The 12,494-nt window shown below is 33.8% G+C and overlaps 1 protein-coding gene and 1 pseudogene across 1 annotated transcript in view; one reads left to right on the forward strand and one right to left on the reverse strand.

Annotated features, from left to right (window-relative positions):
* The window catches only part of LOC120194971 (photosystem II 5 kDa protein, chloroplastic-like), a 22,612-nt gene extending 19,370 nt beyond the window's left edge, over window positions 1-3,242 (reverse strand). Inside the window, exon 1 of the mRNA XM_039197125.1 lies at window positions 3,216-3,242. The gene's annotated coding sequence lies outside the window, so the exon portion shown is untranslated. The remainder of the gene's footprint in view (window positions 1-3,215) is intronic.
* Window positions 3,243-4,127: 885 nt separating this feature from the next.
* LOC120194999 lies at window positions 4,128-9,970 on the forward strand (annotated as a pseudogene).
* Window positions 9,971-12,494: the final 2,524 nt, after the last annotated feature.

Genomic DNA, 12,494 nt, shown 5'->3' on the forward strand with positions numbered 1-12,494 from the left:
TTGTTGGTGGAAATATCATGATTGCATTTATTGATAATAAGAAATCAAATTTATGGGTGATTACAATTTACAATTGTTGAGGAAAGTAAGGCCTTCTTCATTATTTTATATTTTTTTGAAAGCTGGATTTCATTCATACGTTAATACTGTTAAAGATTACGTCATTTTTAATTCATTGAAAAAAAATAAGAATTAATTTTCAACAAGACGCATCGTGCAAAAATGTACACCGTCCGATTAATCTCGCGATTCATAAGGCCTTTTTCATTAAGTTGGTCAGTGAGGGGATGGTATGAATATGCGTAGGATGGTCATGGCGACTTGTATATATATATATATACATTTATTTAATTTTTCAATTATGTAAATAGTGAATATAAAATTTCAATTGAATTTTAAATATCTAACTGTTTGTAAAAATATAGATTAGCTAATTTTATTTTAAAAAATTGATGTTTAGAATAAATATTTCATAGATTATTCTGTTTCGGTTTGTTCCGTAATAAAATGGGTGAAAGGATTTTGTGGTGCACTAAGCCCACTTGTCTCAGATTCGTCAACATCTTACAAGCGTGTCTGTCCATGTAAAGCGAGTCCTTTCAGAGTTTATACAAACGCATGTGTAAAATTAAATTGGGTAAACTACTTAAATGGTCATTTAACTTTCATTTTTGTACACTTTTGCTCAAAAATTCAAAAAGTTAAGTTTTCGTCACTAATGTTATCGTTTTATTAAGTTTTGATCATTGAGTCGTTGAGTGTCGTTAGTTTGACGACGTTGCAAATTAGTAAAATGGTTTGATTTTCATTTTAACCCCTGAACTTTAAATAAAATACTAATTATGGATCTTTTGGTAAATCCAAAATAATTTAGGGACAAATTATCAATTTACTCATTTTTAAAACATTTTTCTTCACTTGTTTTTGTCGAAACCCTACCTTCCTCCCCCTTGCGCCGCACACTGTCTGATGAATTTCGTATGCACAATCGTGACTGGCGGATATTATTGCATCACCAAGCGTGACTCCTAATCTCACCCGCGCTCTTTCTGTTGCTCCATTTTCTCCAACGTCCATCTGCCAGTGCAAGAAAATATCCTTAATATCACAACCATTGAGACCCTAATTTAAGAACGATCGATAGTGCTCGACAAAACGCTCAGATCAGAACGTAATCCTCCATCGGTTTCAACAAAGATGATAACGCTTTCATTAAAACTAACTAGCATAAGGAGAACTTATACCGGGGAACTTAGCATAAGGAGAAGGGAGGAAGGAAGGTAGAGTTTGAGTAAATTGATGATTCATCCTAAACTATTTTAAGTTAATAAAAAATCCATAATTAATATTTTATATAAAGTTCAAGTATTAAAATAAAAGTTAAACCATTTTACTAATGTGCCACCTCATCAAATTAGAACGTAAGTGACCAAAACTTAACTTTGTTAAATTTGACGAGCAAAAGTGTAGAAAAATGAAAGGTAAGTGATCATTTTTTCAGTTTACCCAATTAAATTCATTATTTTGAGATAAATTCGATTTAATATCGGATTATTAATATATTTTCTATTAATAATCTATTTTCATTCTCTAAAATTTTATAAGTTCATATCCTCCTAAAAAAATTATAAGTGCTTCTCATACATAAAATGCTTCGTTTTTGTTTTTAAGTAAGCACCTAAATAACGAGTAATCTCTAACTTAGCACATCAAACATTTAAAAAGTTTTTTATTTTTTCCTATTTTTCACAACTGAAGACGATGGTCCAGATTCAATCACATACCATTCTTAACATTAAGAGTAAAATTACCAATTATTAAATAAATTCCTTGGGCTTGACACTTTGAAATAGTAAAAACAAAAATAAAATTCTAACCCACATCTTCCTATTCCTTACTTGAATGAATGAAAGTTTCTTTTACGTAAAAGAACATAAAAGCATAGACCATGACTAATTAACAATAATACCCACGAAATTACATATTTCAGTGTAAAAATAAAAACAAATATATCAGTAAGACCTAAAACGTGTTTGACCATTTTGGCTCCAAAATTATCAAAGTCAGTCCCACTTACCCATTCCACACGCCCTAACCTCTCTGTACATATATGTGGATTCAACATATGGTATTTATATGCGACTGTATTTTAATTCGAATGATATACTTTTATAAATAATAATTTCAAATAGGTTTAAGAGTTTTTTTTAAAAAAAAGTTTACAAGATAATATATGTTTATAATCTTTTTTGATCATTAACAATGTATATATACAATGTAGATGCAGTTGCTCGAACTCAAGATTTCAAGAGAGAATAATATTCTCTTTAACCACCGAGACTACTCGATGATTTCAATAGGTTTAAGAGTTAGTGTGATTATAGGTAAAATTATATAGGATTTATATATGCATACCAGTTGGTTGGAACTTATTATATTACAGGTATTGCGCGTTTTTCCTTGTCATTGAATTCAAACCTTTAACGTAAATAACCCTAGTATTACTGAAAACAATATGTCAACGGTTGAAAGAATAGTAAATTCATAATATTCAACTTTGAATATTTGTAAATATAGCTTTGGTTTCCCATCATTAATCAAACTATCTCTAACTCAAGAAAGCACTGTTTGGGACACCAGTTTCCTTCTACAACTTGCAAATTCACAATGGATCGAACTTTGAAAATTCAAAACCGTATTGGCCAGGTCAAAGCCCATGTTTCTGCAACAATATATATATATATATATATATATGAGCAAACCAGACATTCAAATCCAAGCCAATTACTCTTAACCTAACAAATGGGAGTCCTCAAACAGACAAGTGTTTTCAAGATTTCACTTTTAATCACCTTTTTGTTCATTTCATTTACTGCACGACTCGGTGCTGCCATAAGGCCTTGGCACTGGCAAGGAGAGCAACTGTTCAGGCAAGTCCTGCCCGATTTCAGGTCACTTCAGAGGGGACCGGTGCCACCGTCCGGTCCTTCTTCTTGTACCAACATCCCCGGTCGATCGGGCCGTTGCATCAATGGAATCAATGTTGCCGGCCATCTCCTTCATTCACCGCCGGTGTTTGAGGGTACTACTTCCATGGGAGAATAATCATATCAATAACTATGAAGAAAGATTAATCGATTTCTTCATTGTTATTCTGTGAAGCAGCAGAGTTTTCATACACTAAAGATACTGGAAACTGTAACTAAAACATTGTTTAAATCTTTTCTTCTTTTGTTTTTCGTTCTTTTGTATATATTTTTCTTTTTTTGTAGGACATAGCCTGTGAGCCTACTATAAAAAAGTTTAAAGTTTAATTGGAGTTAAATTTCTTCCATTAATAAAATCTTTTTGTATTCAATCTTTTGAATAAGAAGAATTATTTTTAACTCTAATCACTAAAGTAATTTAAATTTGAATAAGATTTTTTTACATAATATCATATGTATAATTAAAAATAATTTTGATTCACCTATATTTATTAAATGAGATACATTAATCCAACACGTTTATTATGGATTATCAAAATACGAGTGTGATTGAACATGATAATTTGATCATTTTGATTCACAACATTTTAATATACACGTAATTAACCCATATTTAATTAGATGGGATACACTAATTTGATCATTTTGATTCACAATATATATACACATATATAATTTATTCAAAAATAAATAACTTTTAATTTGTAAACTTAATAATTTATTTCAATTTAAGTTTTGAATTTCTTTTATTCATATTAATTCTTTGAACATGATAATTTTATCATTTTTAATATTTTAATAATGTGACCCTATAAAATTGGTCAAGTTCAGTGGCAAAATCTCATAATGCCTTCTATATAAAAAAATCCCATAATACCAAATTATCAAAAGATTAATAATAAAAAAAATTGTAGGCAAAAAACTGTTCAGTGACTAAAATGAGAGAAATCAAAGAGTTGAGGGAGTAAATATTACTTTACCCATTTATTAAAACAGTACAGGTTTCAGACGGAAACCCTTGGGACAGACAGAAGACCGGCGTCCGTAGTTTGCTCAGATCCTCAGTTTGCCAACTCACACACCAACAAACAAAACAACTACTAACCTAAACACATTAACACCCAGCACAAACAACGTAAGTACAACAAAAACAAAGCACTCCCAATCACCACCACCACCGGCCACCAATGTCGATCGCCGCCTGTCTTTTCACCCCTTCCCCATCTTTCTCTCCTCTCCCTAAGATCATCCCTAAATTCACTTCATCTTCCCATTTCCGCCTCCACCTAAGCCTTCCCTCCTCCTCCTCCGCCACCAGTCCCCGCCACCGCCAACCTTCGCTGTTTTTAACCTTGTCTGCCCTTCCCGGAGGCGATGGTGGCGATATCAACCACAACAACAACTCGGGTGGCGGCGGAGGAAACAATGACGATGGACAACGCAAGGGTGGTGGTAATGAGAATGCTGGCGATAAGAACAAGAAAGAGGTGATGATTGTGCTGGCGGAGGCAGGTAGGTCGATGGAGAGTTTGCCCAAGGACTTGGCGGTGGCGATTCAAGCTGGAAGGATTCCCGGGTCGGTCATAGAGAGATTATTGGGGCTCGAAAAGTCTGGGTTTATGCAGTGGTTGATGCAGTTTGGGGGGTTCAAAGAAAGGCTTTTGGCCGATGATCTCTTCTTAGCTAAAGTTGTCATGGAATGTGGCGTTGGGATCTTCACCAAGGTTTGTCTACTCAACTTTTTCTACCAAGTATTAGTATTTTCATTGCATTGAATGGTTTAACATTAACTTTTAACTGAAGTTCTAAGATATAGTTGAATTTTAGTAGCAAATTATTTCAATATCTGTGATTGTTATAACTTTATGTTCTAACCTTTCAACAAGCATAGAATTATTAATATTTACAAATCAGGTTCGAATATTGGATATCCAAGTGTTGCTATAGTAAATCCCCTATCTATTGTAATCCGAAAAAAGAAAAAGAAAAACGGATTGGATAGTGACATACTTTTAAAGTATTGATTTCTGTGATGACCTTTGAGTCTTTGACTCTCTTTTATTCTCCATCCTAGATGACTCATTTAACTTTGTTGATTCAATCTTAACAACTCTTATACTTGTGTTTGGTTCCTATTTTCTAGACCGCTGCAGAATATGAACGTCGAAGATAAAACTTTTTCAAGGAGCTCGAAATCTTTTTTGCAGATGTGGTATGATTGTTTTCACCTCAACCAATTCTTTTGATACTCAACCTTTTTAGCTTTCTTTTGGTCTGATAGATTCAATTCTTTTGAAAAGGTGGTTCGATTGATGATAGATTCAAGGAATGAATTTGAGGATATTGATTTCATGGCTGATGCTGAATTTTGATGCCACTTTAAGACTATTATTTCAATCTTTGAATTTCTCGTCCAACTTAGAGTCCATTCTAAACATCCCGGTGCCATTTTGTGGATGAACCCCTTTAATGAAAATAACATCTAATCCATTTAATACTCTGTTCTCTGTAAAAGATAAGCAGTTAACTGCCCTGTCATTGTTAGATAATTAAGTCAATATCATGCATTGGTAATTAGAAATACATCACATATAGATTTCAAGCATCAGTAGGAAGGAATGTGCACTACATTTTAGTTTTAAAACCAAAAATCTTCTCCTCATAAGGATGATTAGATGAAAATACTGAATTCACAGCTGAAACATTATAAATAGTTTTCTGTTAACAAGAAAAAAGATAGAAGGGGATACCACTAACAAGTCATGGCAGCTTGATTTGGCTCGAGTATGTGGATTCTATGATCTTGCGAACTAGCCTTCAAATGTAGAGCTTGCTGCAGAATCTCTTGTCACCCATCAAGGTGGTCGAGCTGTAGGTTCCCCCTGAACCCATTGATGGCATCGTGTTTAAGAAGTTGGTAGTTCAAGGTTTAATGAGAATGAGTTCTCTTTCTCACGTGCAATCAAAATGTGCCTTCTCTGCACATGCATGTCCTCCTAGCAATCTAACCACGGATTAATGAGAACTTAACAAGAAAGCACACCTTTTATGGTTTTTCATGCTCCTCTACTAGGCTAAAAAAAATCATATGAGACAGTAGAGATGCAGTTTCGTTGAATGATGAAGGTGAAACAGCACAAATGAATTATAATCAAGTTTTCTGCTAAAGAAATCAGATCTTGAGAATTAAGGATTTAGATATTCTGAGTTGGCTTTATCAACTCATTAAATGTCAAAAAAAAAAAGTAATATAAGATCGCTCTTTGCCTTCATAGTAAGAGGACCTCCGAATTACTCCCAAGAGAATGTGTCTCATGTTTTCTAATAATTGGAAGATCATAAGGCTGTGGGCTGTAGTACTTCATTGAACTGCAAAACAATATGAACTAATATAATAGGTGATGGTTTGTTGTGTTGATGTAATGAAGCTGTTGATTAATGATTATAATTCAGAAAGATATTTTTGCAGCTGTTTTCTTTCATTTTGTCTTCTGTTTTTTTTTCCCGGAATTATAATTTTGTCAGGGGTTCAACACCGATGATTAGCAATATTTAGTCCAAGGAAATTGTATAGTGAGGAAGCAATGAGACTTTCTTTGGAAAATTTGTACTATTTTAACATAATAAATTTTTTCTGTATAATGTATATTTTCCCGATCCTAAGAGATTCACTAGCACTGTAATGTGTAGATGATTATGAATTACATGTCCGACTTTTTTATTTCAATCACTTGAAATTCTGTACTTGCTTTTTCGGTAATGGCCATAATTGCAGATTTCATGCTTGTTTATCTTCCCGCTCCTACGGTTTCTCTCCGGCCTCCTCTTGCAGTCAGTGCCGGGGCTATTTCCAAGTTCTTCTATAGCTGCCCTGATAATGCTTTTCAGGTTATCATCATCATCATCTTTGGCAATGAAGTTGCATGGAGAGAATTTTCTGTTTGACAGTCATGAAATTTTGTCTGCAGGTTGCTCTCCCCGGGACTTCGTATTCATTTTTGCAGAGATTAGGTGCCGTAATGGTAAGGAGATCCTTTGTATCTTGTAAACTTTTAAAGATCAAGATATCTGAATATCTGAGATATAAACAATGGACCATTTTTTCATGTTTTAATTGTATGTGCTTTGCAGCGAAACGGGGCAAAGCTTTTTGCAGTAGGCACATCTTCTTCGCTGGTAGGAGTTTTTTCTTTCAAGTTGCTGAGAAAATTGTTTGCAATTTAATTTATGCATTTCTAAAACTTGTTTTTGCTTCTACCTTGTCAAATCTTATCATCTTCTCAATTTCTATAAAGAAAATTACTTTTGCAAATTGATTTAATTGAATTTCTTTATTTTCTTCATAGGTTGGCACAGCGGTTACAAATGCCTTGATTAATGCCAGAAGGGCTGTCGACAAGTCATCCGCTGAAGTTGAAAATGTTCCCATACTATCCACCCAGTGTTGCCTACGGTGTTTACATGGCAGTTTCTAGCAACCTCATATTATCATCTCTCAATTTTTTATAAAGAAATTACTTTTGCAAATTGATTTAATTGAATTTCTTTATTTTCTTCATAGGTTGGCACAGCGGTTACAAATGCCTTGATTAATGCCAGAAGGGCTGTCGACAAGTCATCCGCGGCTGAAGTTGAAAATGTTCCCATACTATCCACCAGTGTTGCCTACGGTGTTTACATGGCAGTTTCTAGCAACCTCAGGTGCGTAATGCGTAATGTTCATGGAAATGCTTTTACTGTTTTACCATTACTATTAACCAGCTACACAAAAGGAGGGTTGCTCTCTCATCCCATAATCCCAAAGCTCTGTAGAGCTTTAAGTCGGAATCTCAACTTCCCAACCACTGGGGCGTCCTCGTGGTAGCTAACGGTGTACCATGGTGTATGCTTTTCGCTGACGACATTGTCCTAGTTGCTGAAACAAATCTGAGTTGAATAGTAGACTGGCTACCTGGAAGACTGCTTTGGAAGAAAAAGGTTTAAGGATCAATATTGAAAAGACATTTATGTTCAAACTTCAATGGAACCAAAACGATGAGATGTAGTATGCATAGAAGGACACGTTCTCCCCTCAAAGGATTGTTTCAAGTACCTAGGGTCTATGATACATAAAGATGGGGGTGTAGATGATGACGTTACACACCGTATAAAGGCGAGATGGCTAAAGTGGAGGGCCGCTACTGGAGTTTTGTGTGATAAGAAGGTGCCTCTAAAACTTAAGAGAAAATTTTATAGAATGGCAATAAGACTAGCGCTGTTGTATGGATCAGAATGTTGGGCAACCAAGAAGGATCACGTAAGGAGGATAGGGCCGCAGAAAGAGAATGCTTCGATGGACATGTGGTAGACTCTGTGGGATATGACGACAACTCTGCTATTAGGATGTCCTTGGGGGTGGTGTCTGTTTCCAAAAAAATTGAGGGAGGAAGACTACGGTGGTTGGGCATGTCCTTAGGCGACTACTGTCGGATGCGGTTAGGAGGGTAGAGTCGATTACATCGACGGTGCCAAGGAAAGGTCGACCAAGGCGGAAGTAGAAGACTGCTTGAGATCTGATTTGATGGATTTAGCCCTTACCGAAGACATGACCTCTGATAGGAAAATATGGAGGCTAAAACTAGGGTACTCGAGTAATGTGGGTCACATCTATGGGTGTATCATCTCTGTCTTCTTTTAATGCTTTGTAGTAATTTTCATGACTTCTACTTTTTATACGTTTCTGTTATTGGTATTTATGAAGGATTAGACTGGGGCTTGATATCGTTGACTTCTGTGTCATTCTCTTCATGTTTCCTCTTTTAAATTTAGCCGGGTCTTATGTTTTGTCTATATGCAGAGATTCTTTCAAGTAGGAAGACTGCTTGAGATCTGATTTGATGGATTTAGCCCTTACCGAAGACATGACCTCTGATAGGAAAATATGGAGGCTAAAACTAGGGTACTCGAGTAAGTAATGTGGGTCACATCTAGGGTGTATCATCTCTGTCTTCTTTTAATGCCTTTGTAGTAATTTTCATGACTTCTACTTTTTATACGTTTCTGTTATTGGTATTTATGAAGGATTAGAACTGGGCTTGATATCGTTGACTTCTGTGTATCATTCTCTTCATGTTTCCTCTTTTAAATTTAGCCGGGTCTTATGTTTTTGTCTATATGCAGAGATTCTTTCGCAGGGATTATTTTGCAGGGATTAATTCCCATTACAGACGCACATATGATTTTAATGACTGCATGAATACTGTTTAGCTATGATTTATGTATTATTTATACATGCATTGCTTTTATCTATATTTTTAATTTTCTGACTGCCGGAGGTCTTTCTCGGAAGCTACTCTCAACCTGGCATTGGGGGCAGCCTACTACCCTACCTCCCCCTTACCCCATACATATGGGAATTGAGTTTTGTTGTTATTATTGTTGTTTTGATGTTTGAAATTGTGTTTAATTCCAGATTTGTGCCCATGAAACCAACATGTCTTGAAATACCGATTGCATGATGCATAAATGGTAGGAATTAAGAGTTGTCAAATTTTGGAATATTTTGCTGAGGATCTGTGTTTTGTTCCTATAGGTACCAAGTGCTGGCTGGTGTAATTGAACAGCGTATTTTGGAGCCTTTGCTACACCAGCACAAGCTTATATTAAGTGCAATATGCTTTGCTGTTCGAACAGGCAACACGTACTTGGGTTCCCTATTGTAAGATCCGATATCAATCTTCAAAACTACCGTACTCACTAGGATAGTCGTTTTGTTGCCAACAGCTCAAATCTCACCATTTCCAATTCGGTTTCGTAGGTGGGTGGATTATGCTCGTTTGGTCGGCATTCAAAAGGCTCACGAACAAGAAAACACTGCATTGGAGTGACTAATGTCGGTTCCTTAAACTCGGCCATCGTAGTTCAGGGATGGGAAAGCGTGATTAAGCTGACATTTCATTGCTTTTGAGTCTTCTTTTGCTCGTCATTTCAGTTACAATAATATAATCTTTAATTCAAGTTTTACCGTTGTTATAATATCAGAATGATTATCAACAAATAAATAAACACGATAAAAAAATCAAAGAACACCAAGATTTATGAAAGAATAAAATATGAGTATTTTGGAGAAAGGAAAACTTAATATTTAACCCTTACTCTTAGTATTATTTATAAGAATAAATAATTGATTACGAATAACTAAATAAAGTATAAATATATTTTAATAAAATTATCTACTTTTAATCAAACTAGGTTAATTATTTTACTAAATTTATATATTATTTAATTTGTGTCTATTTGAATTCGAGTCAAACTTTAACAAATACTTTTGAAGACTTTATGTGTTGATATTGTGTTCGTATTATTTTTCATGTTGTGTTGTGTAAATTTCATATCAAATGCTTGAAAACAAATAATGTGATCATCTATATATTAATTTTTTTTTCCAGGATTTCACTAATTAACAATGGCCAAACCGAAATGTTTTATTTTCCCATAGCAAGCGTTCAAGTAAATTGCCATTATAAGATCCTAAAAGTTCTAGATCATAGGGGAAGGAAGAAGAAGACAAACCGCCGCATACTAAGTGCTTTATGCGTTTGGGATTACTTTTTGAGGAGCACAAACACTTTCTCACTCGATAAGTATTTCCAAACATGGGAAAGTTAGCTTAAAAATCCCTTTTGGAAAGTGATTTCCCACTCAAACCAAACTTTTTCCTTTTCCTGAAATGCTCAATTGAGAGGGAATGTCCAGATCTATCCTAAATTAAAACCATAAATCAATTAAATTAAATTGATTTTTTAGTTATTTTGTTAACTATTTTTTTAAAAGAAAGCTTAAAAGATATTTTTTTTAAAATGATTTATATGCTTAATATATTTTAATAAAAATACAAGATTTTTATTAAAATTATAATTAAATTTTTATAAGAGATTAATTGCACGATGATTTCTTAATTTTTCAAATAAAATTAAAAATGTTGAGGGTGCATGTCGATATAGGGTATTAATGGTATATATTAATACGTAACACTTTATTCTAAAATGATCTTCATTATAGAGTATATAATTAGACTACTTTTAGATGAATATAATTAGGCTTTTTCTTTTTAGAGACGGACTCTTTTTCAAACATGAATGTTCTTTTACTTACGCAAAAAATACATTTTTAACCTTTCGAAATTGAAACCAATCTACCCGAACCAATGCAACCTAAATTATGTTGGTTGGGATTTGAACCCATTGATACATGCTCCCACATTGACCCAGAATTTCGAGACGAAACGTCTAACACTTATATCCCACTTATGTCCGAATAAACATATTTAAAAATAGATTTGATAATATTAAAATTTAAATACAATAAATAAAAGTCATCGTAAGAATTAAATAAAAATAAAATATTACAATATCAGTATCGAAGGCAATATAAATCATAAAATCAATGATATATACTTTATTTAGTTATTATTTTATCTTTAAATCACTCTTTAGTTGTTAATTTTTGTGGCTGATTTATTCGTTTTGTTCCATTTTTTGTACAAGACACTAGATTCTAGAAACTACACTTAAAGGACTAAATTATGTTTTTTTTTTTTCGTAATCAAGGCTGGATTAGTCGGCATGACTCCGTGCATGGCGCATTTGACGAGACGATGATTCAGCACATTCTAGAAGGTCCAGTCAACGCTTCTAGAAGAACGAATGGATCAGTCGCACGTTTCTGAAAGTCGAATTCAAGTTAAACTCGTGTTTTTAGGATTTTAGTTTAAATATTTTAAGAATTATCTTTAAGAATTATCTCTTATTTTTAGGAATTATATTTTCTTTGTTTTTAGGATTTTTGAATGCTATAAATACCATCTTAGGATAAGCCTAAAAACACATTTAGAATTCATTATTATTCTTTCTGTTTTTATAAAAGTTTTTTTTTTCTAAGTTTTTTTTTCTTTGTTTTTATTTTTAAAGATGCTAAGTATCATACTTAGCTAATTTATTTATAGTCAAGGGCTGAAACGATGACTCAATCCCTATTGTAAGGATTGTAAATCACTAAAATAACTTCAAGTTGTTTTCTCAATTTTCTGGAGGAATAAGATTGGTAATCAACCTATCTTTTTAAAATCAAAACTCTTTTTAATTAAAAAGTCGACGTTGGTTTGGAAGTTGTTATGATTTATAGTTGGGAGGAAGAATCGGCTGGTAGCAAGTTCGACTTCCTGTAAACACACTTAGCGACGGTCCGCCAAGGAAAATTGAGATCGAACTTGATTCTCATTGAGGCAACATAGTCTGAGTTAGGTTTTTCCAAATCTATTAAACAATTTGGTGGTGACGACGATAGTCGTAGTTAGTATCCATAAAGGAAAATAGATTTTGGGTTATCGATTCATAAGAGAGAAAAACAAGTTAGAGGGGTTGAGTCCTGTAAACTGTAATCAGCGAATAACCGAAGCAAAAATTTATTCCGATGATCAATTGGATTTTGAGGCAAAAACTTAAGCCCGAGGCTAATTTCACTATAAGT

This window comes from Hibiscus syriacus, unplaced genomic scaffold (genome assembly GCF_006381635.1).
Source record: "Hibiscus syriacus cultivar Baekdansim isolate YM2019G1 unplaced genomic scaffold, ASM638163v2 tig00004502_pilon, whole genome shotgun sequence".
NCBI lineage: Eukaryota > Viridiplantae > Streptophyta > Magnoliopsida > Malvales > Malvaceae > Hibiscus > Hibiscus syriacus.